Source organism: Schistocerca cancellata, unplaced genomic scaffold, assembly GCF_023864275.1.
Source record: "Schistocerca cancellata isolate TAMUIC-IGC-003103 unplaced genomic scaffold, iqSchCanc2.1 HiC_scaffold_318, whole genome shotgun sequence".
Classification (NCBI taxonomy): Eukaryota; Metazoa; Arthropoda; class Insecta; order Orthoptera; family Acrididae; genus Schistocerca; species Schistocerca cancellata.
Window position 1 is genome coordinate 23,520 of NW_026046336.1, and position 23,372 is coordinate 46,891.

The 23,372-nt window shown below is 51.4% G+C and overlaps 48 non-coding genes across 48 annotated transcripts; 10 read left to right on the plus strand and 38 right to left on the minus strand.

The window, feature by feature from the left end:
• Nucleotides 1–334: 334 nt before the first annotated feature.
• Nucleotides 335–407, minus strand: Trnam-cau (transfer RNA methionine (anticodon CAU)). The gene has a single exon. It is a non-coding gene; the product is annotated as a tRNA-Met (tRNA).
• A 293-nt stretch (nucleotides 408–700) lies between these two features.
• On the minus strand, nucleotides 701–771 carry Trnag-gcc (transfer RNA glycine (anticodon GCC)). The gene has a single exon. It is a non-coding gene; the product is annotated as a tRNA-Gly (tRNA).
• A 323-nt stretch (nucleotides 772–1,094) lies between these two features.
• Trnag-ucc (transfer RNA glycine (anticodon UCC)) lies at nucleotides 1,095–1,166 on the plus strand. The gene has a single exon. It is a non-coding gene; the product is annotated as a tRNA-Gly (tRNA).
• A 738-nt stretch (nucleotides 1,167–1,904) lies between these two features.
• Nucleotides 1,905–1,978, minus strand: Trnai-aau (transfer RNA isoleucine (anticodon AAU)). Its single transcript has one exon. It is a non-coding gene; the product is annotated as a tRNA-Ile (tRNA).
• A 257-nt stretch (nucleotides 1,979–2,235) lies between these two features.
• On the minus strand, nucleotides 2,236–2,307 carry Trnae-uuc (transfer RNA glutamic acid (anticodon UUC)). The gene has a single exon. It is a non-coding gene; the product is annotated as a tRNA-Glu (tRNA).
• A 437-nt stretch (nucleotides 2,308–2,744) lies between these two features.
• On the minus strand, nucleotides 2,745–2,817 carry Trnam-cau (transfer RNA methionine (anticodon CAU)). The gene has a single exon. It is a non-coding gene; the product is annotated as a tRNA-Met (tRNA).
• Nucleotides 2,818–3,110: 293 nt separating this feature from the next.
• Nucleotides 3,111–3,181, minus strand: Trnag-gcc (transfer RNA glycine (anticodon GCC)). The gene has a single exon. It is a non-coding gene; the product is annotated as a tRNA-Gly (tRNA).
• Nucleotides 3,182–3,504: 323 nt separating this feature from the next.
• On the plus strand, nucleotides 3,505–3,576 carry Trnag-ucc (transfer RNA glycine (anticodon UCC)). The gene has a single exon. It is a non-coding gene; the product is annotated as a tRNA-Gly (tRNA).
• A 738-nt stretch (nucleotides 3,577–4,314) lies between these two features.
• Trnai-aau (transfer RNA isoleucine (anticodon AAU)) lies at nucleotides 4,315–4,388 on the minus strand. The gene has a single exon. It is a non-coding gene; the product is annotated as a tRNA-Ile (tRNA).
• A 257-nt stretch (nucleotides 4,389–4,645) lies between these two features.
• On the minus strand, nucleotides 4,646–4,717 carry Trnae-uuc (transfer RNA glutamic acid (anticodon UUC)). The gene has a single exon. It is a non-coding gene; the product is annotated as a tRNA-Glu (tRNA).
• A 437-nt stretch (nucleotides 4,718–5,154) lies between these two features.
• Nucleotides 5,155–5,227, minus strand: Trnam-cau (transfer RNA methionine (anticodon CAU)). Its single transcript has one exon. It is a non-coding gene; the product is annotated as a tRNA-Met (tRNA).
• Nucleotides 5,228–5,520: 293 nt separating this feature from the next.
• Trnag-gcc (transfer RNA glycine (anticodon GCC)) lies at nucleotides 5,521–5,591 on the minus strand. The gene has a single exon. It is a non-coding gene; the product is annotated as a tRNA-Gly (tRNA).
• A 323-nt stretch (nucleotides 5,592–5,914) lies between these two features.
• Nucleotides 5,915–5,986, plus strand: Trnag-ucc (transfer RNA glycine (anticodon UCC)). The gene has a single exon. It is a non-coding gene; the product is annotated as a tRNA-Gly (tRNA).
• A 738-nt stretch (nucleotides 5,987–6,724) lies between these two features.
• On the minus strand, nucleotides 6,725–6,798 carry Trnai-aau (transfer RNA isoleucine (anticodon AAU)). Its single transcript has one exon. It is a non-coding gene; the product is annotated as a tRNA-Ile (tRNA).
• Nucleotides 6,799–7,055: 257 nt separating this feature from the next.
• Trnae-uuc (transfer RNA glutamic acid (anticodon UUC)) lies at nucleotides 7,056–7,127 on the minus strand. The gene has a single exon. It is a non-coding gene; the product is annotated as a tRNA-Glu (tRNA).
• A 437-nt stretch (nucleotides 7,128–7,564) lies between these two features.
• On the minus strand, nucleotides 7,565–7,637 carry Trnam-cau (transfer RNA methionine (anticodon CAU)). Its single transcript has one exon. It is a non-coding gene; the product is annotated as a tRNA-Met (tRNA).
• A 293-nt stretch (nucleotides 7,638–7,930) lies between these two features.
• Nucleotides 7,931–8,001, minus strand: Trnag-gcc (transfer RNA glycine (anticodon GCC)). The gene has a single exon. It is a non-coding gene; the product is annotated as a tRNA-Gly (tRNA).
• Nucleotides 8,002–8,324: 323 nt separating this feature from the next.
• On the plus strand, nucleotides 8,325–8,396 carry Trnag-ucc (transfer RNA glycine (anticodon UCC)). The gene has a single exon. It is a non-coding gene; the product is annotated as a tRNA-Gly (tRNA).
• A 738-nt stretch (nucleotides 8,397–9,134) lies between these two features.
• Nucleotides 9,135–9,208, minus strand: Trnai-aau (transfer RNA isoleucine (anticodon AAU)). The gene has a single exon. It is a non-coding gene; the product is annotated as a tRNA-Ile (tRNA).
• A 257-nt stretch (nucleotides 9,209–9,465) lies between these two features.
• Trnae-uuc (transfer RNA glutamic acid (anticodon UUC)) lies at nucleotides 9,466–9,537 on the minus strand. The gene has a single exon. It is a non-coding gene; the product is annotated as a tRNA-Glu (tRNA).
• Nucleotides 9,538–9,974: 437 nt separating this feature from the next.
• On the minus strand, nucleotides 9,975–10,047 carry Trnam-cau (transfer RNA methionine (anticodon CAU)). The gene has a single exon. It is a non-coding gene; the product is annotated as a tRNA-Met (tRNA).
• A 293-nt stretch (nucleotides 10,048–10,340) lies between these two features.
• On the minus strand, nucleotides 10,341–10,411 carry Trnag-gcc (transfer RNA glycine (anticodon GCC)). Its single transcript has one exon. It is a non-coding gene; the product is annotated as a tRNA-Gly (tRNA).
• Nucleotides 10,412–10,734: 323 nt separating this feature from the next.
• Nucleotides 10,735–10,806, plus strand: Trnag-ucc (transfer RNA glycine (anticodon UCC)). The gene has a single exon. It is a non-coding gene; the product is annotated as a tRNA-Gly (tRNA).
• A 738-nt stretch (nucleotides 10,807–11,544) lies between these two features.
• On the minus strand, nucleotides 11,545–11,618 carry Trnai-aau (transfer RNA isoleucine (anticodon AAU)). The gene has a single exon. It is a non-coding gene; the product is annotated as a tRNA-Ile (tRNA).
• A 257-nt stretch (nucleotides 11,619–11,875) lies between these two features.
• Trnae-uuc (transfer RNA glutamic acid (anticodon UUC)) lies at nucleotides 11,876–11,947 on the minus strand. Its single transcript has one exon. It is a non-coding gene; the product is annotated as a tRNA-Glu (tRNA).
• Nucleotides 11,948–12,384: 437 nt separating this feature from the next.
• Nucleotides 12,385–12,457, minus strand: Trnam-cau (transfer RNA methionine (anticodon CAU)). Its single transcript has one exon. It is a non-coding gene; the product is annotated as a tRNA-Met (tRNA).
• A 293-nt stretch (nucleotides 12,458–12,750) lies between these two features.
• Nucleotides 12,751–12,821, minus strand: Trnag-gcc (transfer RNA glycine (anticodon GCC)). The gene has a single exon. It is a non-coding gene; the product is annotated as a tRNA-Gly (tRNA).
• A 323-nt stretch (nucleotides 12,822–13,144) lies between these two features.
• Trnag-ucc (transfer RNA glycine (anticodon UCC)) lies at nucleotides 13,145–13,216 on the plus strand. Its single transcript has one exon. It is a non-coding gene; the product is annotated as a tRNA-Gly (tRNA).
• Nucleotides 13,217–13,954: 738 nt separating this feature from the next.
• Trnai-aau (transfer RNA isoleucine (anticodon AAU)) lies at nucleotides 13,955–14,028 on the minus strand. The gene has a single exon. It is a non-coding gene; the product is annotated as a tRNA-Ile (tRNA).
• A 257-nt stretch (nucleotides 14,029–14,285) lies between these two features.
• Nucleotides 14,286–14,357, minus strand: Trnae-uuc (transfer RNA glutamic acid (anticodon UUC)). Its single transcript has one exon. It is a non-coding gene; the product is annotated as a tRNA-Glu (tRNA).
• A 437-nt stretch (nucleotides 14,358–14,794) lies between these two features.
• On the minus strand, nucleotides 14,795–14,867 carry Trnam-cau (transfer RNA methionine (anticodon CAU)). Its single transcript has one exon. It is a non-coding gene; the product is annotated as a tRNA-Met (tRNA).
• Nucleotides 14,868–15,160: 293 nt separating this feature from the next.
• Nucleotides 15,161–15,231, minus strand: Trnag-gcc (transfer RNA glycine (anticodon GCC)). Its single transcript has one exon. It is a non-coding gene; the product is annotated as a tRNA-Gly (tRNA).
• A 323-nt stretch (nucleotides 15,232–15,554) lies between these two features.
• Trnag-ucc (transfer RNA glycine (anticodon UCC)) lies at nucleotides 15,555–15,626 on the plus strand. Its single transcript has one exon. It is a non-coding gene; the product is annotated as a tRNA-Gly (tRNA).
• A 738-nt stretch (nucleotides 15,627–16,364) lies between these two features.
• Trnai-aau (transfer RNA isoleucine (anticodon AAU)) lies at nucleotides 16,365–16,438 on the minus strand. Its single transcript has one exon. It is a non-coding gene; the product is annotated as a tRNA-Ile (tRNA).
• Nucleotides 16,439–16,695: 257 nt separating this feature from the next.
• On the minus strand, nucleotides 16,696–16,767 carry Trnae-uuc (transfer RNA glutamic acid (anticodon UUC)). The gene has a single exon. It is a non-coding gene; the product is annotated as a tRNA-Glu (tRNA).
• Nucleotides 16,768–17,204: 437 nt separating this feature from the next.
• On the minus strand, nucleotides 17,205–17,277 carry Trnam-cau (transfer RNA methionine (anticodon CAU)). The gene has a single exon. It is a non-coding gene; the product is annotated as a tRNA-Met (tRNA).
• Nucleotides 17,278–17,570: 293 nt separating this feature from the next.
• On the minus strand, nucleotides 17,571–17,641 carry Trnag-gcc (transfer RNA glycine (anticodon GCC)). Its single transcript has one exon. It is a non-coding gene; the product is annotated as a tRNA-Gly (tRNA).
• Nucleotides 17,642–17,964: 323 nt separating this feature from the next.
• On the plus strand, nucleotides 17,965–18,036 carry Trnag-ucc (transfer RNA glycine (anticodon UCC)). Its single transcript has one exon. It is a non-coding gene; the product is annotated as a tRNA-Gly (tRNA).
• Nucleotides 18,037–18,774: 738 nt separating this feature from the next.
• Trnai-aau (transfer RNA isoleucine (anticodon AAU)) lies at nucleotides 18,775–18,848 on the minus strand. Its single transcript has one exon. It is a non-coding gene; the product is annotated as a tRNA-Ile (tRNA).
• A 257-nt stretch (nucleotides 18,849–19,105) lies between these two features.
• Trnae-uuc (transfer RNA glutamic acid (anticodon UUC)) lies at nucleotides 19,106–19,177 on the minus strand. Its single transcript has one exon. It is a non-coding gene; the product is annotated as a tRNA-Glu (tRNA).
• Nucleotides 19,178–19,614: 437 nt separating this feature from the next.
• Nucleotides 19,615–19,687, minus strand: Trnam-cau (transfer RNA methionine (anticodon CAU)). Its single transcript has one exon. It is a non-coding gene; the product is annotated as a tRNA-Met (tRNA).
• Nucleotides 19,688–19,980: 293 nt separating this feature from the next.
• Nucleotides 19,981–20,051, minus strand: Trnag-gcc (transfer RNA glycine (anticodon GCC)). Its single transcript has one exon. It is a non-coding gene; the product is annotated as a tRNA-Gly (tRNA).
• Nucleotides 20,052–20,374: 323 nt separating this feature from the next.
• On the plus strand, nucleotides 20,375–20,446 carry Trnag-ucc (transfer RNA glycine (anticodon UCC)). Its single transcript has one exon. It is a non-coding gene; the product is annotated as a tRNA-Gly (tRNA).
• Nucleotides 20,447–21,184: 738 nt separating this feature from the next.
• Trnai-aau (transfer RNA isoleucine (anticodon AAU)) lies at nucleotides 21,185–21,258 on the minus strand. The gene has a single exon. It is a non-coding gene; the product is annotated as a tRNA-Ile (tRNA).
• A 257-nt stretch (nucleotides 21,259–21,515) lies between these two features.
• Nucleotides 21,516–21,587, minus strand: Trnae-uuc (transfer RNA glutamic acid (anticodon UUC)). The gene has a single exon. It is a non-coding gene; the product is annotated as a tRNA-Glu (tRNA).
• Nucleotides 21,588–22,024: 437 nt separating this feature from the next.
• Trnam-cau (transfer RNA methionine (anticodon CAU)) lies at nucleotides 22,025–22,097 on the minus strand. Its single transcript has one exon. It is a non-coding gene; the product is annotated as a tRNA-Met (tRNA).
• Nucleotides 22,098–22,390: 293 nt separating this feature from the next.
• On the minus strand, nucleotides 22,391–22,461 carry Trnag-gcc (transfer RNA glycine (anticodon GCC)). The gene has a single exon. It is a non-coding gene; the product is annotated as a tRNA-Gly (tRNA).
• Nucleotides 22,462–22,784: 323 nt separating this feature from the next.
• Nucleotides 22,785–22,856, plus strand: Trnag-ucc (transfer RNA glycine (anticodon UCC)). The gene has a single exon. It is a non-coding gene; the product is annotated as a tRNA-Gly (tRNA).
• Nucleotides 22,857–23,372: the final 516 nt, after the last annotated feature.

Consider the following 23,372-nt stretch of genomic DNA (forward strand, 5'->3'; position numbering starts at 1 on the left):
TTGCTTTTGGCCTCGTTGTTGCAGCGGTAGGAGGAAAAGCAAAGCTGTAAGTAGTAATATTTATTTACTTATTTCGCAAGTAAAGACCTGCTGCCTGTCATTATATAGCAGGTCATACATTGTGTGACTTTACATGTTATATCATACGAAATTCAGTTTTATTACTAGTACTTTTTTTCTTGAAAATTTTACAAAAGAACTGCAACTAGTAATAACGGGAAGTAAACATTTTCACGCTGAGTCGTTGAAGCCTTGTCGATAACAAACTACTAAGTGTTTCGCTCCTTCGCAACCCCAGAGCCGTCGACTTAGCTGTGAACGATAGTAAATTAAATGCCCCGGGTGAGGATCGAACTCACGACCTTAAGATTATGAGACTTACGCGCTGCCTACTGCGCTACCGAGGCAGGCGATCGCCACACCTTCTGGAATCTTGCTAAGTACCGAATACCAGTGGTACAGAGTCTGCACTCCGTGGCTCATTTTTTCTGTTGCTACACGTGCATTCCCGGCGCGGCAGGCAACTTGCGATGCTAGGCCGACGCCAGTATGTACAATAGCACGCAAGAGTCCAAACGAGCAGTCGTGCGCGCTGCATGATTGCTTCTTTCCACACGGAATCCCGCGGTTCATTCTCATGGCTCACGCAGTTCGAGTGCGAAAGACACGCAGCACCACTATCGGAGAAAAAACAAAACGATGCATCGGCCGGGAATCGAACCCGGGCCGCCCGCGTGGCAGGCGAGCATTCTACCACTGAACCACCGATGCTCAGCTAGTTCACAGCTTCCTGGTGCTTTCCGCGGCAGACGTCTGTGGGGAAAGTGGGACTGCCGTCCAGCGCCGTCGCATCCTCTCGAGAGAATGCTACAGACGCTGAATCCTGCACCGCACTGCTTAAAAATGATCGTCTGAGTACTCTTGCGGAGTACGCACGCGACGACTCTTGCCAAAGGACGCGAAATGTGCCTAGAGACGCTGCCTGGATGGGCTCGCCTACCCCGTAACGCGCCTACAGCTACGACCACCTTCGGCCGCCGCCGACAGGCGGGAAGCAGACACAGCGCGGCTCGCGAGGCGTGGAAGGAAACCGTGCGGTGGTGGTGTAATGGTCAGCATAGTTGCCTTCCAAGCAGTTGATCCGGGTTCGATTCCCGGCCACCGCAGCAGGCTTTTACTTTTGCGTATGAGTACTTTTGCCACGCGTCCTTAAATTAATGTTTCTTTCCCCATCTTACTCGCTGCAGGCCACCCTATAGCGTGTGCGTCGATTCCCCTTGAGTCTCGACTTGTCTCGACTTTGCTCAGCTGACGCGAGAGCTGACGCTCTCCAATCGGCCTATATCAAAAGGACAAGCACGCGAAACGACTGAGAGAGGTATGGCGAGGCGGGCACAACATTACTTATGCCTCAAGTAAATACCTGCTGCCTGTTATCGTGTATTGTCTGATTTTACATGTTCTGTCGGACAAATTCAGTTTTATTACTAGTACATTTTTTTTTCTTTGTTGCAAATTTTACAACACGCTCCTTCATTTCACTGTGGCCGCACGGCGCGACTTGGCATACCGAGAGGCAAAACGTGGCGCCAGTGCCCTTGACCGAATAGCGCTGCAGCTCCGAAACCGAAGAGGAAAGAGAAATACGAATTGAAACTGTCGACAGTGTCCTATATTCGCAGGCGGTCACCCGCCCAAGCACTGACAACGCCCAACGTCGCGCAGTTGTGGTGATCGGACGAGAAACTGTGTGTTGAGCGTGCTGTGACCAGTGAAATGTTTTAGCGCGTCCCGACAAGTCGCGTTCGGGTCCCCTATCAGCTGCCACACAATGTGACGATTTCTTTGTCACCATACTTCCGCGGGGAAATCGGCGTTGCCTTTTTGAAATAGTAAAATCGTAGTGGCCCGTGGGGGGATCGAACCCACGACCTTCGCGTTATTAGCACGACGCTCTAACCAACTGAGCTAACGGGCCTCGGTGCAGACATTCTCCCATTGCTTCGCGGGAATTGGTCTGCGTATTGCCATGTAACATTTCTATGGCAGCAATCCAACAGTGGACCAGCGTCTCTTCTCCCTCTATGCCGCTGCTCGTAGTAATTTCGTTGCGTGCCCGTTTCTCTCGACTGTTGTCAGCTGACGTTTACCAACCAGTAGCTATAATGCGAGGAGGACGTGAAACAGCATTTCGCACGGTCAAAACTTGTCGTCATTTGTTCCGAAAAAATTCCATTCCGGTACCGGGAATCGAACCCGGGCCTCCTGGGTGAAAGCCAGGTATCCTAGCCACTAGACCACACCGGACGTGCACATTCTTCTCCGGGTTTATACCCCCTCCACTCGCATTCCGTCACGCACTTTCCCTGTTTGCGAGCATCTTCTCACGTATGGCAAAAGTCACAGTCCATTGCTTTTGGCCTCGTTGTTGCAGCGGTAGGAGGAAAAGCAAAGCTGTAAGTAGTAATATTTATTTACTTATTTCGCAAGTAAAGACCTGCTGCCTGTCATTATATAGCAGGTCATACATTGTGTGACTTTACATGTTATATCATACGAAATTCAGTTTTATTACTAGTACTTTTTTTCTTGAAAATTTTACAAAAGAACTGCAACTAGTAATAACGGGAAGTAAACATTTTCACGCTGAGTCGTTGAAGCCTTGTCGATAACAAACTACTAAGTGTTTCGCTCCTTCGCAACCCCAGAGCCGTCGACTTAGCTGTGAACGATAGTAAATTAAATGCCCCGGGTGAGGATCGAACTCACGACCTTAAGATTATGAGACTTACGCGCTGCCTACTGCGCTACCGAGGCAGGCGATCGCCACACCTTCTGGAATCTTGCTAAGTACCGAATACCAGTGGTACAGAGTCTGCACTCCGTGGCTCATTTTTTCTGTTGCTACACGTGCATTCCCGGCGCGGCAGGCAACTTGCGATGCTAGGCCGACGCCAGTATGTACAATAGCACGCAAGAGTCCAAACGAGCAGTCGTGCGCGCTGCATGATTGCTTCTTTCCACACGGAATCCCGCGGTTCATTCTCATGGCTCACGCAGTTCGAGTGCGAAAGACACGCAGCACCACTATCGGAGAAAAAACAAAACGATGCATCGGCCGGGAATCGAACCCGGGCCGCCCGCGTGGCAGGCGAGCATTCTACCACTGAACCACCGATGCTCAGCTAGTTCACAGCTTCCTGGTGCTTTCCGCGGCAGACGTCTGTGGGGAAAGTGGGACTGCCGTCCAGCGCCGTCGCATCCTCTCGAGAGAATGCTACAGACGCTGAATCCTGCACCGCACTGCTTAAAAATGATCGTCTGAGTACTCTTGCGGAGTACGCACGCGACGACTCTTGCCAAAGGACGCGAAATGTGCCTAGAGACGCTGCCTGGATGGGCTCGCCTACCCCGTAACGCGCCTACAGCTACGACCACCTTCGGCCGCCGCCGACAGGCGGGAAGCAGACACAGCGCGGCTCGCGAGACGTGGAAGGAAACCGTGCGGTGGTGGTGTAATGGTCAGCATAGTTGCCTTCCAAGCAGTTGATCCGGGTTCGATTCCCGGCCACCGCAGCAGGCTTTTACTTTTGCGTATGAGTACTTTTGCCACGCGTCCTTAAATTAATGTTTCTTTCCCCATCTTACTCGCTGCAGGCCACCCTATAGCGTGTGCGTCGATTCCCCTTGAGTCTCGACTTGTCTCGACTTTGCTCAGCTGACGCGAGAGCTGACGCTCTCCAATCGGCCTATATCAAAAGGACAAGCACGCGAAACGACTGAGAGAGGTATGGCGAGGCGGGCACAACATTACTTATGCCTCAAGTAAATACCTGCTGCCTGTTATCGTGTATTGTCTGATTTTACATGTTCTGTCGGACAAATTCAGTTTTATTACTAGTACATTTTTTTTTCTTTGTTGCAAATTTTACAACACGCTCCTTCATTTCACTGTGGCCGCACGGCGCGACTTGGCATACCGAGAGGCAAAACGTGGCGCCAGTGCCCTTGACCGAATAGCGCTGCAGCTCCGAAACCGAAGAGGAAAGAGAAATACGAATTGAAACTGTCGACAGTGTCCTATATTCGCAGGCGGTCACCCGCCCAAGCACTGACAACGCCCAACGTCGCGCAGTTGTGGTGATCGGACGAGAAACTGTGTGTTGAGCGTGCTGTGACCAGTGAAATGTTTTAGCGCGTCCCGACAAGTCGCGTTCGGGTCCCCTATCAGCTGCCACACAATGTGACGATTTCTTTGTCACCATACTTCCGCGGGGAAATCGGCGTTGCCTTTTTGAAATAGTAAAATCGTAGTGGCCCGTGGGGGGATCGAACCCACGACCTTCGCGTTATTAGCACGACGCTCTAACCAACTGAGCTAACGGGCCTCGGTGCAGACATTCTCCCATTGCTTCGCGGGAATTGGTCTGCGTATTGCCATGTAACATTTCTATGGCAGCAATCCAACAGTGGACCAGCGTCTCTTCTCCCTCTATGCCGCTGCTCGTAGTAATTTCGTTGCGTGCCCGTTTCTCTCGACTGTTGTCAGCTGACGTTTACCAACCAGTAGCTATAATGCGAGGAGGACGTGAAACAGCATTTCGCACGGTCAAAACTTGTCGTCATTTGTTCCGAAAAAATTCCATTCCGGTACCGGGAATCGAACCCGGGCCTCCTGGGTGAAAGCCAGGTATCCTAGCCACTAGACCACACCGGACGTGCACATTCTTCTCCGGGTTTATACCCCCTCCACTCGCATTCCGTCACGCACTTTCCCTGTTTGCGAGCATCTTCTCACGTATGGCAAAAGTCACAGTCCATTGCTTTTGGCCTCGTTGTTGCAGCGGTAGGAGGAAAAGCAAAGCTGTAAGTAGTAATATTTATTTACTTATTTCGCAAGTAAAGACCTGCTGCCTGTCATTATATAGCAGGTCATACATTGTGTGACTTTACATGTTATATCATACGAAATTCAGTTTTATTACTAGTACTTTTTTTCTTGAAAATTTTACAAAAGAACTGCAACTAGTAATAACGGGAAGTAAACATTTTCACGCTGAGTCGTTGAAGCCTTGTCGATAACAAACTACTAAGTGTTTCGCTCCTTCGCAACCCCAGAGCCGTCGACTTAGCTGTGAACGATAGTAAATTAAATGCCCCGGGTGAGGATCGAACTCACGACCTTAAGATTATGAGACTTACGCGCTGCCTACTGCGCTACCGAGGCAGGCGATCGCCACACCTTCTGGAATCTTGCTAAGTACCGAATACCAGTGGTACAGAGTCTGCACTCCGTGGCTCATTTTTTCTGTTGCTACACGTGCATTCCCGGCGCGGCAGGCAACTTGCGATGCTAGGCCGACGCCAGTATGTACAATAGCACGCAAGAGTCCAAACGAGCAGTCGTGCGCGCTGCATGATTGCTTCTTTCCACACGGAATCCCGCGGTTCATTCTCATGGCTCACGCAGTTCGAGTGCGAAAGACACGCAGCACCACTATCGGAGAAAAAACAAAACGATGCATCGGCCGGGAATCGAACCCGGGCCGCCCGCGTGGCAGGCGAGCATTCTACCACTGAACCACCGATGCTCAGCTAGTTCACAGCTTCCTGGTGCTTTCCGCGGCAGACGTCTGTGGGGAAAGTGGGACTGCCGTCCAGCGCCGTCGCATCCTCTCGAGAGAATGCTACAGACGCTGAATCCTGCACCGCACTGCTTAAAAATGATCGTCTGAGTACTCTTGCGGAGTACGCACGCGACGACTCTTGCCAAAGGACGCGAAATGTGCCTAGAGACGCTGCCTGGATGGGCTCGCCTACCCCGTAACGCGCCTACAGCTACGACCACCTTCGGCCGCCGCCGACAGGCGGGAAGCAGACACAGCGCGGCTCGCGAGGCGTGGAAGGAAACCGTGCGGTGGTGGTGTAATGGTCAGCATAGTTGCCTTCCAAGCAGTTGATCCGGGTTCGATTCCCGGCCACCGCAGCAGGCTTTTACTTTTGCGTATGAGTACTTTTGCCACGCGTCCTTAAATTAATGTTTCTTTCCCCATCTTACTCGCTGCAGGCCACCCTATAGCGTGTGCGTCGATTCCCCTTGAGTCTCGACTTGTCTCGACTTTGCTCAGCTGACGCGAGAGCTGACGCTCTCCAATCGGCCTATATCAAAAGGACAAGCACGCGAAACGACTGAGAGAGGTATGGCGAGGCGGGCACAACATTACTTATGCCTCAAGTAAATACCTGCTGCCTGTTATCGTGTATTGTCTGATTTTACATGTTCTGTCGGACAAATTCAGTTTTATTACTAGTACATTTTTTTTTCTTTGTTGCAAATTTTACAACACGCTCCTTCATTTCACTGTGGCCGCACGGCGCGACTTGGCATACCGAGAGGCAAAACGTGGCGCCAGTGCCCTTGACCGAATAGCGCTGCAGCTCCGAAACCGAAGAGGAAAGAGAAATACGAATTGAAACTGTCGACAGTGTCCTATATTCGCAGGCGGTCACCCGCCCAAGCACTGACAACGCCCAACGTCGCGCAGTTGTGGTGATCGGACGAGAAACTGTGTGTTGAGCGTGCTGTGACCAGTGAAATGTTTTAGCGCGTCCCGACAAGTCGCGTTCGGGTCCCCTATCAGCTGCCACACAATGTGACGATTTCTTTGTCACCATACTTCCGCGGGGAAATCGGCGTTGCCTTTTTGAAATAGTAAAATCGTAGTGGCCCGTGGGGGGATCGAACGCACGACCTTCGCGTTATTAGCACGACGCTCTAACCAACTGAGCTAACGGGCCTCGGTGCAGACATTCTCCCATTGCTTCGCGGGAATTGGTCTGCGTATTGCCATGTAACATTTCTATGGCAGCAATCCAACAGTGGACCAGCGTCTCTTCTCCCTCTATGCCGCTGCTCGTAGTAATTTCGTTGCGTGCCCGTTTCTCTCGACTGTTGTCAGCTGACGTTTACCAACCAGTAGCTATAATGCGAGGAGGACGTGAAACAGCATTTCGCACGGTCAAAACTTGTCGTCATTTGTTCCGAAAAAATTCCATTCCGGTACCGGGAATCGAACCCGGGCCTCCTGGGTGAAAGCCAGGTATCCTAGCCACTAGACCACACCGGACGTGCACATTCTTCTCCGGGTTTATACCCCCTCCACTCGCATTCCGTCACGCACTTTCCCTGTTTGCGAGCATCTTCTCACGTATGGCAAAAGTCACAGTCCATTGCTTTTGGCCTCGTTGTTGCAGCGGTAGGAGGAAAAGCAAAGCTGTAAGTAGTAATATTTATTTACTTATTTCGCAAGTAAAGACCTGCTGCCTGTCGTTATATAGCAGGTCATACATTGTGTGACTTTACATGTTATATCATACGAAATTCAGTTTTATTACTAGTACTTTTTTTCTTGAAAATTTTACAAAAGAACTGCAACTAGTAATAACGGGAAGTAAACATTTTCACGCTGAGTCGTTGAAGCCTTGTCGATAACAAACTACTAAGTGTTTCGCTCCTTCGCAACCCCAGAGCCGTCGACTTAGCTGTGAACGATAGTAAATTAAATGCCCCGGGTGAGGATCGAACTCACGACCTTAAGATTATGAGACTTACGCGCTGCCTACTGCGCTACCGAGGCAGGCGATCGCCACACCTTCTGGAATCTTGCTAAGTACCGAATACCAGTGGTACAGAGTCTGCACTCCGTGGCTCATTTTTTCTGTTGCTACACGTGCATTCCCGGCGCGGCAGGCAACTTGCGATGCTAGGCCGACGCCAGTATGTACAATAGCACGCAAGAGTCCAAACGAGCAGTCGTGCGCGCTGCATGATTGCTTCTTTCCACACGGAATCCCGCGGTTCATTCTCATGGCTCACGCAGTTCGAGTGCGAAAGACACGCAGCACCACTATCGGAGAAAAAACAAAACGATGCATCGGCCGGGAATCGAACCCGGGCCGCCCGCGTGGCAGGCGAGCATTCTACCACTGAACCACCGATGCTCAGCTAGTTCACAGCTTCCTGGTGCTTTCCGCGGCAGACGTCTGTGGGGAAAGTGGGACTGCCGTCCAGCGCCGTCGCATCCTCTCGAGAGAATGCTACAGACGCTGAATCCTGCACCGCACTGCTTAAAAATGATCGTCTGAGTACTCTTGCGGAGTACGCACGCGACGACTCTTGCCAAAGGACGCGAAATGTGCCTAGAGACGCTGCCTGGATGGGCTCGCCTACCCCGTAACGCGCCTACAGCTACGACCACCTTCGGCCGCCGCCGACAGGCGGGAAGCAGACACAGCGCGGCTCGCGAGGCGTGGAAGGAAACCGTGCGGTGGTGGTGTAATGGTCAGCATAGTTGCCTTCCAAGCAGTTGATCCGGGTTCGATTCCCGGCCACCGCAGCAGGCTTTTACTTTTGCGTATGAGTACTTTTGCCACGCGTCCTTAAATTAATGTTTCTTTCCCCATCTTACTCGCTGCAGGCCACCCTATAGCGTGTGCGTCGATTCCCCTTGAGTCTCGACTTGTCTCGACTTTGCTCAGCTGACGCGAGAGCTGACGCTCTCCAATCGGCCTATATCAAAAGGACAAGCACGCGAAACGACTGAGAGAGGTATGGCGAGGCGGGCACAACATTACTTATGCCTCAAGTAAATACCTGCTGCCTGTTATCATGTATTGTCTGATTTTACATGTTCTGTCGGACAAATTCAGTTTTATTACTAGTACATTTTTTTTTCTTTGTTGCAAATTTTACAACACGCTCCTTCATTTCACTGTGGCCGCACGGCGCGACTTGGCATACCGAGAGGCAAAACGTGGCGCCAGTGCCCTTGACCGAATAGCGCTGCAGCTCCGAAACCGAAGAGGAAAGAGAAATACGAATTGAAACTGTCGACAGTGTCCTATATTCGCAGGCGGTCACCCGCCCAAGCACTGACAACGCCCAACGTCGCGCAGTTGTGGTGATCGGACGAGAAACTGTGTGTTGAGCGTGCTGTGACCAGTGAAATGTTTTAGCGCGTCCCGACAAGTCGCGTTCGGGTCCCCTATCAGCTGCCACACAATGTGACGATTTCTTTGTCACCATACTTCCGCGGGGAAATCGGCGTTGCCTTTTTGAAATAGTAAAATCGTAGTGGCCCGTGGGGGGATCGAACCCACGACCTTCGCGTTATTAGCACGACGCTCTAACCAACTGAGCTAACGGGCCTCGGTGCAGACATTCTCCCATTGCTTCGCGGGAATTGGTCTGCGTATTGCCATGTAACATTTCTATGGCAGCAATCCAACAGTGGACCAGCGTCTCTTCTCCCTCTATGCCGCTGCTCGTAGTAATTTCGTTGCGTGCCCGTTTCTCTCGACTGTTGTCAGCTGACGTTTACCAACCAGTAGCTATAATGCGAGGAGGACGTGAAACAGCATTTCGCACGGTCAAAACTTGTCGTCATTTGTTCCGAAAAAATTCCATTCCGGTACCGGGAATCGAACCCGGGCCTCCTGGGTGAAAGCCAGGTATCCTAGCCACTAGACCACACCGGACGTGCACATTCTTCTCCGGGTTTATACCCCCTCCACTCGCATTCCGTCACGCACTTTCCCTGTTTGCGAGCATCTTCTCACGTATGGCAAAAGTCACAGTCCATTGCTTTTGGCCTCGTTGTTGCAGCGGTAGGAGGAAAAGCAAAGCTGTAAGTAGTAATATTTATTTACTTATTTCGCAAGTAAAGACCTGCTGCCTGTCATTATATAGCAGGTCATACATTGTGTGACTTTACATGTTATATCATACGAAATTCAGTTTTATTACTAGTACTTTTTTTCTTGAAAATTTTACAAAAGAACTGCAACTAGTAATAACGGGAAGTAAACATTTTCACGCTGAGTCGTTGAAGCCTTGTCGATAACAAACTACTAAGTGTTTCGCTCCTTCGCAACCCCAGAGCCGTCGACTTAGCTGTGAACGATAGTAAATTAAATGCCCCGGGTGAGGATCGAACTCACGACCTTAAGATTATGAGACTTACGCGCTGCCTACTGCGCTACCGAGGCAGGCGATCGCCACACCTTCTGGAATCTTGCTAAGTACCGAATACCAGTGGTACAGAGTCTGCACTCCGTGGCTCATTTTTTCTGTTGCTACACGTGCATTCCCGGCGCGGCAGGCAACTTGCGATGCTAGGCCGACGCCAGTATGTACAATAGCACGCAAGAGTCCAAACGAGCAGTCGTGCGCGCTGCATGATTGCTTCTTTCCACACGGAATCCCGCGGTTCATTCTCATGGCTCACGCAGTTCGAGTGCGAAAGACACGCAGCACCACTATCGGAGAAAAAACAAAACGATGCATCGGCCGGGAATCGAACCCGGGCCGCCCGCGTGGCAGGCGAGCATTCTACCACTGAACCACCGATGCTCAGCTAGTTCACAGCTTCCTGGTGCTTTCCGCGGCAGACGTCTGTGGGGAAAGTGGGACTGCCGTCCAGCGCCGTCGCATCCTCTCGAGAGAATGCTACAGACGCTGAATCCTGCACCGCACTGCTTAAAAATGATCGTCTGAGTACTCTTGCGGAGTACGCACGCGACGACTCTTGCCAAAGGACGCGAAATGTGCCTAGAGACGCTGCCTGGATGGGCTCGCCTACCCCGTAACGCGCCTACAGCTACGACCACCTTCGGCCGCCGCCGACAGGCGGGAAGCAGACACAGCGCGGCTCGCGAGGCGTGGAAGGAAACCGTGCGGTGGTGGTGTAATGGTCAGCATAGTTGCCTTCCAAGCAGTTGATCCGGGTTCGATTCCCGGCCACCGCAGCAGGCTTTTACTTTTGCGTATGAGTACTTTTGCCACGCGTCCTTAAATTAATGTTTCTTTCCCCATCTTACTCGCTGCAGGCCACCCTATAGCGTGTGCGTCGATTCCCCTTGAGTCTCGACTTGTCTCGACTTTGCTCAGCTGACGCGAGAGCTGACGCTCTCCAATCGGCCTATATCAAAAGGACAAGCACGCGAAACGACTGAGAGAGGTATGGCGAGGCGGGCACAACATTACTTATGCCTCAAGTAAATACCTGCTGCCTGTTATCATGTATTGTCTGATTTTACATGTTCTGTCGGACAAATTCAGTTTTATTACTAGTACATTTTTTTTTCTTTGTTGCAAATTTTACAACACGCTCCTTCATTTCACTGTGGCCGCACGGCGCGACTTGGCATACCGAGAGGCAAAACGTGGCGCCAGTGCCCTTGACCGAATAGCGCTGCAGCTCCGAAACCGAAGAGGAAAGAGAAATACGAATTGAAACTGTCGACAGTGTCCTATATTCGCAGGCGGTCACCCGCCCAAGCACTGACAACGCCCAACGTCGCGCAGTTGTGGTGATCGGACGAGAAACTGTGTGTTGAGCGTGCTGTGACCAGTGAAATGTTTTAGCGCGTCCCGACAAGTCGCGTTCGGGTCCCCTATCAGCTGCCACACAATGTGACGATTTCTTTGTCACCATACTTCCGCGGGGAAATCGGCGTTGCCTTTTTGAAATAGTAAAATCGTAGTGGCCCGTGGGGGGATCGAACCCACGACCTTCGCGTTATTAGCACGACGCTCTAACCAACTGAGCTAACGGGCCTCGGTGCAGACATTCTCCCATTGCTTCGCGGGAATTGGTCTGCGTATTGCCATGTAACATTTCTATGGCAGCAATCCAACAGTGGACCAGCGTCTCTTCTCCCTCTATGCCGCTGCTCGTAGTAATTTCGTTGCGTGCCCGTTTCTCTCGACTGTTGTCAGCTGACGTTTACCAACCAGTAGCTATAATGCGAGGAGGACGTGAAACAGCATTTCGCACGGTCAAAACTTGTCGTCATTTGTTCCGAAAAAATTCCATTCCGGTACCGGGAATCGAACCCGGGCCTCCTGGGTGAAAGCCAGGTATCCTAGCCACTAGACCACACCGGACGTGCACATTCTTCTCCGGGTTTATACCCCCTCCACTCGCATTCCGTCACGCACTTTCCCTGTTTGCGAGCATCTTCTCACGTATGGCAAAAGTCACAGTCCATTGCTTTTGGCCTCGTTGTTGCAGCGGTAGGAGGAAAAGCAAAGCTGTAAGTAGTAATATTTATTTACTTATTTCGCAAGTAAAGACCTGCTGCCTGTCATTATATAGCAGGTCATACATTGTGTGACTTTACATGTTATATCATACGAAATTCAGTTTTATTACCAGTACTTTTTTTCTTGAAAATTTTACAAAAGAACTGCAACTAGTAATAACGGGAAGTAAACATTTTCACGCTGAGTCGTTGAAGCCTTGTCGATAACAAACTACTAAGTGTTTCGCTCCTTCGCAACCCCAGAGCCGTCGACTTAGCTGTGAACGATAGTAAATTAAATGCCCCGGGTGAGGATCGAACTCACGACCTTAAGATTATGAGACTTACGCGCTGCCTACTGCGCTACCGAGGCAGGCGATCGCCACACCTTCTGGAATCTTGCTAAGTACCGAATACCAGTGGTACAGAGTCTGCACTCCGTGGCTCATTTTTTCTGTTGGTACACGTGCATTCCCGGCGCGGCAGGCAACTTGCGATGCTAGGCCGACGCCAGTATGTACAATAGCACGCAAGAGTCCAAACGAGCAGTCGTGCGCGCTGCATGATTGCTTCTTTCCACACGGAATCCCGCGGTTCATTCTCATGGCTCACGCAGTTCGAGTGCGAAAGACACGCAGCACCACTATCGGAGAAAAAACAAAACGATGCATCGGCCGGGAATCGAACCCGGGCCGCCCGCGTGGCAGGCGAGCATTCTACCACTGAACCACCGATGCTCAGCTAGTTCACAGCTTCCTGGTGCTTTCCGCGGCAGACGTCTGTGGGGAAAGTGGGACTGCCGTCCAGCGCTGTCGCATCCTCTCGAGAGAATGCTACAGACGCTGAATCCTGCACCGCACTGCTTAAAAATGATCGTCTGAGTACTCTTGCGGAGTACGCACGCGACGACTCTTGCCAAAGGACGCGAAATGTGCCTAGAGACGCTGCCTGGATGGGCTCGCCTACCCCGTAACGCGCCTACAGCTACGACCACCTTCGGCCGCCGCCGACAGGCGGGAAGCAGACACAGCGCGGCTCGCGAGGCGTGGAAGGAAACCGTGCGGTGGTGGTGTAATGGTCAGCATAGTTGCCTTCCAAGCAGTTGATCCGGGTTCGATTCCCGGCCACCGCAGCAGGCTTTTACTTTTGCGTATGAGTACTTTTGCCACGCGTCCTTAAATTAATGTTTCTTTCCCCATCTTACTCGCTGCAGGCCACCCTATAGCGTGTGCGTCGATTCCCCTTGAGTCTCGACTTGTCTCGACTTTGCTCAGCTGACGCGAGAGCTGACGCTCTCCAATCGGCCTATATCAAAAGGACAAGCACGCGAAACGACTGAGAGAGGTATGGCGAGGCGGGCACAACATTACTTATGCCTCAAGTAAATACCTGCTGCCTGTTATCATGTATTGTCTGATTTTACATGTTCTGTCGGACAAATTCAGTTTTATTACTAGTACATTTTTTTTTCTTTGTTGCAAATTTTACAACACGCTCCTTCATTTCACTGTGGCCGCACGGCGCGACTTGGCATACCGAGAGGCAAAACGTGGCGCCAGTGCCCTTGACCGAATAGCGCTGCAGCTCCGAAACCGAAGAGGAAAGAGAAATACGAATTGAAACTGTCGACAGTGTCCTATATTCGCAGGCGGTCACCCGCCCAAGCACTGACAACGCCCAACGTCGCGCAGTTGTGGTGATCGGACGAGAAACTGTGTGTTGAGCGTGCTGTGACCAGTGAAATGTTTTAGCGCGTCCCGACAAGTCGCGTTCGGGTCCCCTATCAGCTGCCACACAATGTGACGATTTCTTTGTCACCATACTTCCGCGGGGAAATCGGCGTTGCCTTTTTGAAATAGTAAAATCGTAGTGGCCCGTGGGGGGATCGAACCCACGACCTTCGCGTTATTAGCACGACGCTCTAACCAACTGAGCTAACGGGCCTCGGTGCAGACATTCTCCCATTGCTTCGCGGGAATTGGTCTGCGTATTGCCATGTAACATTTCTATGGCAGCAATCCAACAGTGGACCAGCGTCTCTTCTCCCTCTATGCCGCTGCTCGTAGTAATTTCGTTGCGTGCCCGTTTCTCTCGACTGTTGTCAGCTGACGTTTACCAACCAGTAGCTATAATGCGAGGAGGACGTGAAACAGCATTTCGCACGGTCAAAACTTGTCGTCATTTGTTCCGAAAAAATTCCATTCCGGTACCGGGAATCGAACCCGGGCCTCCTGGGTGAAAGCCAGGTATCCTAGCCACTAGACCACACCGGACGTGCACATTCTTCTCCGGGTTTATACCCCCTCCACTCGCATTCCGTCACGCACTTTCCCTGTTTGCGAGCATCTTCTCACGTATGGCAAAAGTCACAGTCCATTGCTTTTGGCCTCGTTGTTGCAGCGGTAGGAGGAAAAGCAAAGCTGTAAGTAGTAATATTTATTTACTTATTTCGCAAGTAAAGACCTGCTGCCTGTCATTATATAGCAGGTCATACATTGTGTGACTTTACATGTTATATCATACGAAATTCAGTTTTATTACTAGTACTTTTTTTCTTGAAAATTTTACAAAAGAACTGCAACTAGTAATAACGGGAAGTAAACATTTTCACGCTGAGTCGTTGAAGCCTTGTCGATAACAAACTACTAAGTGTTTCGCTCCTTCGCAACCCCAGAGCCGTCGACTTAGCTGTGAACGATAGTAAATTAAATGCCCCGGGTGAGGATCGAACTCACGACCTTAAGATTATGAGACTTACGCGCTGCCTACTGCGCTACCGAGGCAGGCGATCGCCACACCTTCTGGAATCTTGCTAAGTACCGAATACCAGTGGTACAGAGTCTGCACTCCGTGGCTCATTTTTTCTGTTGCTACACGTGCATTCCCGGCGCGGCAGGCAACTTGCGATGCTAGGCCGACGCCAGTATGTACAATAGCACGCAAGAGTCCAAACGAGCAGTCGTGCGCGCTGCATGATTGCTTCTTTCCACACGGAATCCCGCGGTTCATTCTCATGGCTCACGCAGTTCGAGTGCGAAAGACACGCAGCACCACTATCGGAGAAAAAACAAAACGATGCATCGGCCGGGAATCGAACCCGGGCCGCCCGCGTGGCAGGCGAGCATTCTACCACTGAACCACCGATGCTCAGCTAGTTCACAGCTTCCTGGTGCTTTCCGCGGCAGACGTCTGTGGGGAAAGTGGGACTGCCGTCCAGCGCCGTCGCATCCTCTCGAGAGAATGCTACAGACGCTGAATCCTGCACCGCACTGCTTAAAAATGATCGTCTGAGTACTCTTGCGGAGTACGCACGCGACGACTCTTGCCAAAGGACGCGAAATGTGCCTAGAGACGCTGCCTGGATGGGCTCGCCTACCCCGTAACGCGCCTACAGCTACGACCACCTTCGGCCGCCGCCGACAGGCGGGAAGCAGACACAGCGCGGCTCGCGAGGCGTGGAAGGAAACCGTGCGGTGGTGGTGTAATGGTCAGCATAGTTGCCTTCCAAGCAGTTGATCCGGGTTCGATTCCCGGCCACCGCAGCAGGCTTTTACTTTTGCGTATGAGTACTTTTGCCACGCGTCCTTAAATTAATGTTTCTTTCCCCATCTTACTCGCTGCAGGCCACCCTATAGCGTGTGCGTCGATTCCCCTTGAGTCTCGACTTGTCTCGACTTTGCTCAGCTGACGCGAGAGCTGACGCTCTCCAATCGGCCTATATCAAAAGGACAAGCACGCGAAACGACTGAGAGAGGTATGGCGAGGCGGGCACAACATTACTTATGCCTCAAGTAAATACCTGCTGCCTGTTATCATGTATTGTCTGATTTTACATGTTCTGTCGGACAAATTCAGTTTTATTACTAGTACATTTTTTTTTCTTTGTTGCAAATTTTACAACACGCTCCTTCATTTCACTGTGGCCGCACGGCGCGACTTGGCATACCGAGAGGCAAAACGTGGCGCCAGTGCCCTTGACCGAATAGCGCTGCAGCTCCGAAACCGAAGAGGAAAGAGAAATACGAATTGAAACTGTCGACAGTGTCCTATATTCGCAGGCGGTCACCCGCCCAAGCACTGACAACGCCCAACGTCGCGCAGTTGTGGTGATCGGACGAGAAACTGTGTGTTGAGCGTGCTGTGACCAGTGAAATGTTTTAGCGCGTCCCGACAAGTCGCGTTCGGGTCCCCTATCAGCTGCCACACAATGTGACGATTTCTTTGTCACCATACTTCCGCGGGGAAATCGGCGTTGCCTTTTTGAAATAGTAAAATCGTAGTGGCCCGTGGGGGGATCGAACCCACGACCTTCGCGTTATTAGCACGACGCTCTAACCAACTGAGCTAACGGGCCTCGGTGCAGACATTCTCCCATTGCTTCGCGGGAATTGGTCTGCGTATTGCCATGTAACATTTCTATGGCAGCAATCCAACAGTGGACCAGCGTCTCTTCTCCCTCTATGCCGCTGCTCGTAGTAATTTCGTTGCGTGCCCGTTTCTCTCGACTGTTGTCAGCTGACGTTTACCAACCAGTAGCTATAATGCGAGGAGGACGTGAAACAGCATTTCGCACGGTCAAAACTTGTCGTCATTTGTTCCGAAAAAATTCCATTCCGGTACCGGGAATCGAACCCGGGCCTCCTGGGTGAAAGCCAGGTATCCTAGCCACTAGACCACACCGGACGTGCACATTCTTCTCCGGGTTTATACCCCCTCCACTCGCATTCCGTCACGCACTTTCCCTGTTTGCGAGCATCTTCTCACGTATGGCAAAAGTCACAGTCCATTGCTTTTGGCCTCGTTGTTGCAGCGGTAGGAGGAAAAGCAAAGCTGTAAGTAGTAATATTTATTTACTTATTTCGCAAGTAAAGACCTGCTGCCTGTCATTATATAGCAGGTCATACATTGTGTGACTTTACATGTTATATCATACGAAATTCAGTTTTATTACTAGTACTTTTTTTCTTGAAAATTTTACAAAAGAACTGCAACTAGTAATAACGGGAAGTAAACATTTTCACGCTGAGTCGTTGAAGCCTTGTCGATAACAAACTACTAAGTGTTTCGCTCCTTCGCAACCCCAGAGCCGTCGACTTAGCTGTGAACGATAGTAAATTAAATGCCCCGGGTGAGGATCGAACTCACGACCTTAACATTATGAGACTTACGCGCTGCCTACTGCGCTACCGAGGCAGGCGATCGCCACACCTTCTGGAATCTTGCTAAGTACCGAATACCAGTGGTACAGAGTCTGCACTCCGTGGCTCATTTTCTCTGTTGCTACACGTGCATTCCCGGCGCGGCAGGCAACTTGCGATGCTAGGCCGACGCCAGTATGTACAATAGCACGCAAGAGTCCAAACGAGCAGTCGTGCGCGCTGCATGATTGCTTCTTTCCACACGGAATCCCGCGGTTCATTCTCATGGCTCACGCAGTTCGAGTGCGAAAGACACGCAGCACCACTATCGGAGAAAAAACAAAACGATGCATCGGCCGGGAATCGAACCCGGGCCGCCCGCGTGGCAGGCGAGCATTCTACCACTGAACCACCGATGCTCAGCTAGTTCACAGCTTCCTGGTGCTTTCCGCGGCAGACGTCTGTGGGGAAAGTGGGACTGCCGTCCAGCGCCGTCGCATCCTCTCGAGAGAATGCTACAGACGCTGAATCCTGCACCGCACTGCTTAAAAATGATCGTCTGAGTACTCTTGCGGAGTACGCACGCGACGACTCTTGCCAAAGGACGCGAAATGTGCCTAGAGACGCTGCCTGGATGGGCTCGCCTACCCCGTAACGCGCCTACAGCTACGACCACCTTCGGCCGCCGCCGACAGGCGGGAAGCAGACACAGCGCGGCTCGCGAGGCGTGGAAGGGAACCGTGCGGTGGTGGTGTAATGGTCAGCATAGTTGCCTTCCAAGCAGTTGATCCGGGTTCGATTCCCGGCCACCGCAGCAGGCTTTTACTTTTGCGTATGAGTACTTTTGCCATGCGTCCTTAAATTAATGTTTCTTTCCCCATCTTACTCGCTGCAGGCCACCCTATAGCGTGTGCGTCGATTCCCCTTGAGTCTCGACTTGTCTCGACTTTGCTCAGCTGACGCGAGAGCTGACGCTCTCCAATCGGCCTATATCAAAAGGACAAGCACGCGAAACGACTGAGAGAGGTATGGCGAGGCGGGCACAACATTACTTATGCCTCAAGTAAATACCTGCTGCCTGTTATCATGTATTGTCTGATTTTACATGTTCTGTCGGACAAATTCAGTTTTATTACTAGTACATTTTTTTTTCTTTGTTGCAAATTTTACAACACGCTCCTTCATTTCACTGTGGCCGCACGGCGCGACTTGGCATACCGAGAGGCAAAACGTGGCGCCAGTGCCCTTGACCGAATAGCGCTGCAGCTCCGAAACCGAAGAGGAAAGAGAAATACGAATTGAAACTGTCGACAGTGTCCTATATTCGCAGGCGGTCACCCGCCCAAGCACTGACAACGCCCAACGTCGCGCAGTTGTGGTGATCGGACGAGAAACTGTGTGTTGAGCGTGCTGTGACCAGTGAAATGTTTTAGCGCGTCCCGACAAGTCGCGTTCGGGTCCCCTATCAGCTGCCACACAATGTGACGATTTCTTTGTCACCATACTTCCGCGGGGAAATCGGCGTTGCCTTTTTGAAATAGTAAAATCGTAGTGGCCCGTGGGGGGATCGAACCCACGACCTTCGCGTTATTAGCACGACGCTCTAACCAACTGAGCTAACGGGCCTCGGTGCAGACATTCTCCCATTGCTTCGCGGGAATTGGTCTGCGTATTGCCATGTAACATTTCTATGGCAGCAATCCAACAGTGGACCAGCGTCTCTTCTCCCTCTATGCCGCTGCTCGTAGTAATTTCGTTGCGTGCCCGTTTCTCTCGACTGTTGTCAGCTGACGTTTACCAACCAGTAGCTATAATGCGAGGAGGACGTGAAACAGCATTTCGCACGGTCAAAACTTGTCGTCATTTGTTCCGAAAAAATTCCATTCCGGTACCGGGAATCGAACCCGGGCCTCCTGGGTGAAAGCCAGGTATCCTAGCCACTAGACCACACCGGACGTGCACATTCTTCTCCGGGTTTATACCCCCTCCACTCGCATTCCGTCACGCACTTTCCCTGTTTGCGAGCATCTTCTCACGTATGGCAAAAGTCACAGTCCATTGCTTTTGGCCTCGTTGTTGCAGCGGTAGGAGGAAAAGCAAAGCTGTAAGTAGTAATATTTATTTACTTATTTCGCAAGTAAAGACCTGCTGCCTGTCATTATATAGCAGGTCATACATTGTGTGACTTTACATGTTATATCATACGAAATTCAGTTTTATTACTAGTACTTTTTTTCTTGAAAATTTTACAAAAGAACTGCAACTAGTAATAACGGGAAGTAAACATTTTCACGCTGAGTCGTTGAAGCCTTGTCGATAACAAACTACTAAGTGTTTCGCTCCTTCGCAACCCCAGAGCCGTCGACTTAGCTGTGAACGATAGTAAATTAAATGCCCCGGGTGAGGATCGAACTCACGACCTTAAGATTATGAGACTTACGCGCTGCCTACTGCGCTACCGAGGCAGGCGATCGCCACACCTTCTGGAATCTTGCTAAGTACCGAATACCAGTGGTACAGAGTCTGCACTCCGTGGCTCATTTTCTCTGTTGCTACACGTGCATTCCCGGCGCGGCAGGCAACTTGCGATGCTAGGCCGACGCCAGTATGTACAATAGCACGCAAGAGTCCAAACGAGCAGTCGTGCGCGCTGCATGATTGCTTCTTTCCACACGGAATCCCGCGGTTCATTCTCATGGCTCACGCAGTTCGAGTGCGAAAGACACGCAGCACCACTATCGGAGAAAAAACAAAACGATGCATCGGCCGGGAATCGAACCCGGGCCGCCCGCGTGGCAGGCGAGCATTCTACCACTGAACCACCGATGCTCAGCTAGTTCACAGCTTCCTGGTGCTTTCCGCGGCAGACGTCTGTGGGGAAAGTGGGACTGCCGTCCAGCGCCGTCGCATCCTCTCGAGAGAATGCTACAGACGCTGAATCCTGCACCGCACTGCTTAAAAATGATCGTCTGAGTACTCTTGCGGAGTACGCACGCGACGACTCTTGCCAAAGGACGCGAAATGTGCCTAGAGACGCTGCCTGGATGGGCTCGCCTACCCCGTAACGCGCCTACAGCTACGACCACCTTCGGCCGCCGCCGACAGGCGGGAAGCAGACACAGCGCGGCTCGCGAGGCGTGGAAGGAAACCGTGCGGTGGTGGTGTAATGGTCAGCATAGTTGCCTTCCAAGCAGTTGATCCGGGTTCGATTCCCGGCCACCGCAGCAGGCTTTTACTTTTGCGTATGAGTACTTTTGCCACGCGTCCTTAAATTAATGTTTCTTTCCCCATCTTACTCGCTGCAGGCCACCCTATAGCGTGTGCGTCGATTCCCCTTGAGTCTCGACTTGTCTCGACTTTGCTCAGCTGACGCGAGAGCTGACGCTCTCCAATCGGCCTATATCAAAAGGACAAGCACGCGAAACGACTGAGAGAGGTATGGCGAGGCGGGCACAACATTACTTATGCCTCAAGTAAATACCTGCTGCCTGTTATCATGTATTGTCTGATTTTACATGTTCTGTCGGACAAATTCAGTTTTATTACTAGTACATTTTTTTTTCTTTGTTGCAAATTTTACAACACGCTCCTTCATTTCACTGTGGCCGCACGGCGCGACTTGGCATACCGAGAGGCAAAACGTGGCGCCAGTGCCCTTGACCGAATAGCGCTGCAGCTCCGAAACCGAAGAGGAAAGAGAAATACGAATTGAAACTGTCGACAGTGTCCTATATTCGCAGGCGGTCACCCGCCCAAGCACTGACAACGCCCAACGTCGCGCAGTTGTGGTGATCGGACGAGAAACTGTGTGTTGAGCGTGCTGTGACCAGTGAAATGTTTTAGCGCGTCCCGACAAGTCGCGTTCGGGTCCCCTATCAGCTGCCACACAATGTGACGATTTCTTTGTCACCATACTTCCGCGGGGAAATCGGCGTTGCCTTTTTGAAATAGTAAAATCGTAGTGGCCCGTGGGGGGATCGAACCCACGACCTTCGCGTTATTAGCACGACGCTCTAACCAACTGAGCTAACGGGCCTCGGTGCAGACATTCTCCCATTGCTTCGCGGGAATTGGTCTGCGTATTGCCATGTAACATTTCTATGGCAGCAATCCAACAGTGGACCAGCGTCTCTTCTCCCTCTATGCCGCTGCTCGTAGTAATTTCGTTGCGTGCCCGTTTCTCTCGACTGTTGTCAGCTGACGTTTACCAACCAGTAGCTATAATGCGAGGAGGACGTGAAACAGCATTTCGCACGGTCAAAACTTGTCGTCATTTGTTCCGAAAAAATTCCATTCCGGTACCGGGAATCGAACCCGGGCCTCCTGGGTGAAAGCCAGGTATCCTAGCCACTAGACCACACCGGACGTGCACATTCTTCTCCGGGTTTATACCCCCTCCACTCGCATTCCGTCACGCACTTTCCCTGTTTGCGAGCATCTTCTCACGTATGGCAAAAGTCACAGTCCATTGCTTTTGGCCTCGTTGTTGCAGCGGTAGGAGGAAAAGCAAAGCTGTAAGTAGTAATATTTATTTACTTATTTCGCAAGTAAAGACCTGCTGCCTGTCATTATATAGCAGGTCATACATTGTGTGACTTTACATGTTATATCATACGAAATTCAGTTTTATTACTAGTACTTTTTTTCTTGAAAATTTTACAAAAGAACTGCAACTAGTAATAACGGGAAGTAAACATTTTCACGCTGAGTCGTTGAAGCCTTGTCGATAACAAACTACTAAGTGTTTCGCTCCTTCGCAACCCCAGAGCCGTCGACTTAGCTGTGAACGATAGTAAATTAAATGCCCCGGGTGAGGATCGAACTCACGACCTTAAGATTATGAGACTTACGCGCTGCCTACTGCGCTACCGAGGCAGGCGATCGCCACACCTTCTGGAATCTTGCTAAGTACCGAATACCAGTGGTACAGAGTCTGCACTCCGTGGCTCAATTTCTCTGTTGCTACACGTGCATTCCCGGCGCGGCAGGCAACTTGCGATGCTAGGCCGACGCCAGTATGTACAATAGCACGCAAGAGTCCAAACGAGCAGTCGTGCGCGCTGCATGATTGCTTCTTTCCACACGGAATCCCGCGGTTCATTCTCATGGCTCACGCAGTTCGAGTGCGAAAGACACGCAGCACCACTATCGGAGAAAAAACAAAACGATGCATCGGCCGGGAATCGAACCCGGGCCGCCCGCGTGGCAGGCGAGCATTCTACCACTGAACCACCGATGCTCAGCTAGTTCACAGCTTCCTGGTGCTTTCCGCGGCAGACGTCTGTGGGGAAAGTGGGACTGCCGTCCAGCGCCGTCGCATCCTCTCGAGAGAATGCTACAGACGCTGAATCCTGCACCGCACTGCTTAAAAATGATCGTCTGAGTACTCTTGCGGAGTACGCACGCGACGACTCTTGCCAAAGGACGCGAAATGTGCCTAGAGACGCTGCCTGGATGGGCTCGCCTACCCCGTAACGCGCCTACAGCTACGACCACCTTCGGCCGCCGCCGACAGGCGGGAAGCAGACACAGCGCGGCTCGCGAGGCGTGGAAGGAAACCGTGCGGTGGTGGTGTAATGGTCAGCATAGTTGCCTTCCAAGCAGTTGATCCGGGTTCGATTCCCGGCCACCGCAGCAGGCTTTTACTTTTGCGTATGAGTACTTTTGCCATGCGTCCTTAAATTAATGTTTCTTTCCCCATCTTACTCGCTGCAGGCCACCCTATAGCGTGTGCGTCGATTCCCCTTGAGTCTCGACTTGTCTCGACTTTGCTCAGCTGACGCGAGAGCTGACGCTCTCCAATCGGCCTATATCAAAAGGACAAGCACGCGAAACGACTGAGAGAGGTATGGCGAGGCGGGCACAACATTACTTATGCCTCAAGTAAATACCTGCTGCCTGTTATCATGTATTGTCTGATTTTACATGTTCTGTCGGACAAATTCAGTTTTATTACTAGTACATTTTTTTTTCTTTGTTGCAAATTTTACAACACGCTCCTTCATTTCACTGTGGCCGCACGGCGCGACTTGGCATACCGAGAGGCAAAACGTGGCGCCAGTGCCCTTGACCGAATAGCGCTGCAGCTCCGAAACCGAAGAGGAAAGAGAAATACGAATTGAAACTGTCGACAGTGTCCTATATTCGCAG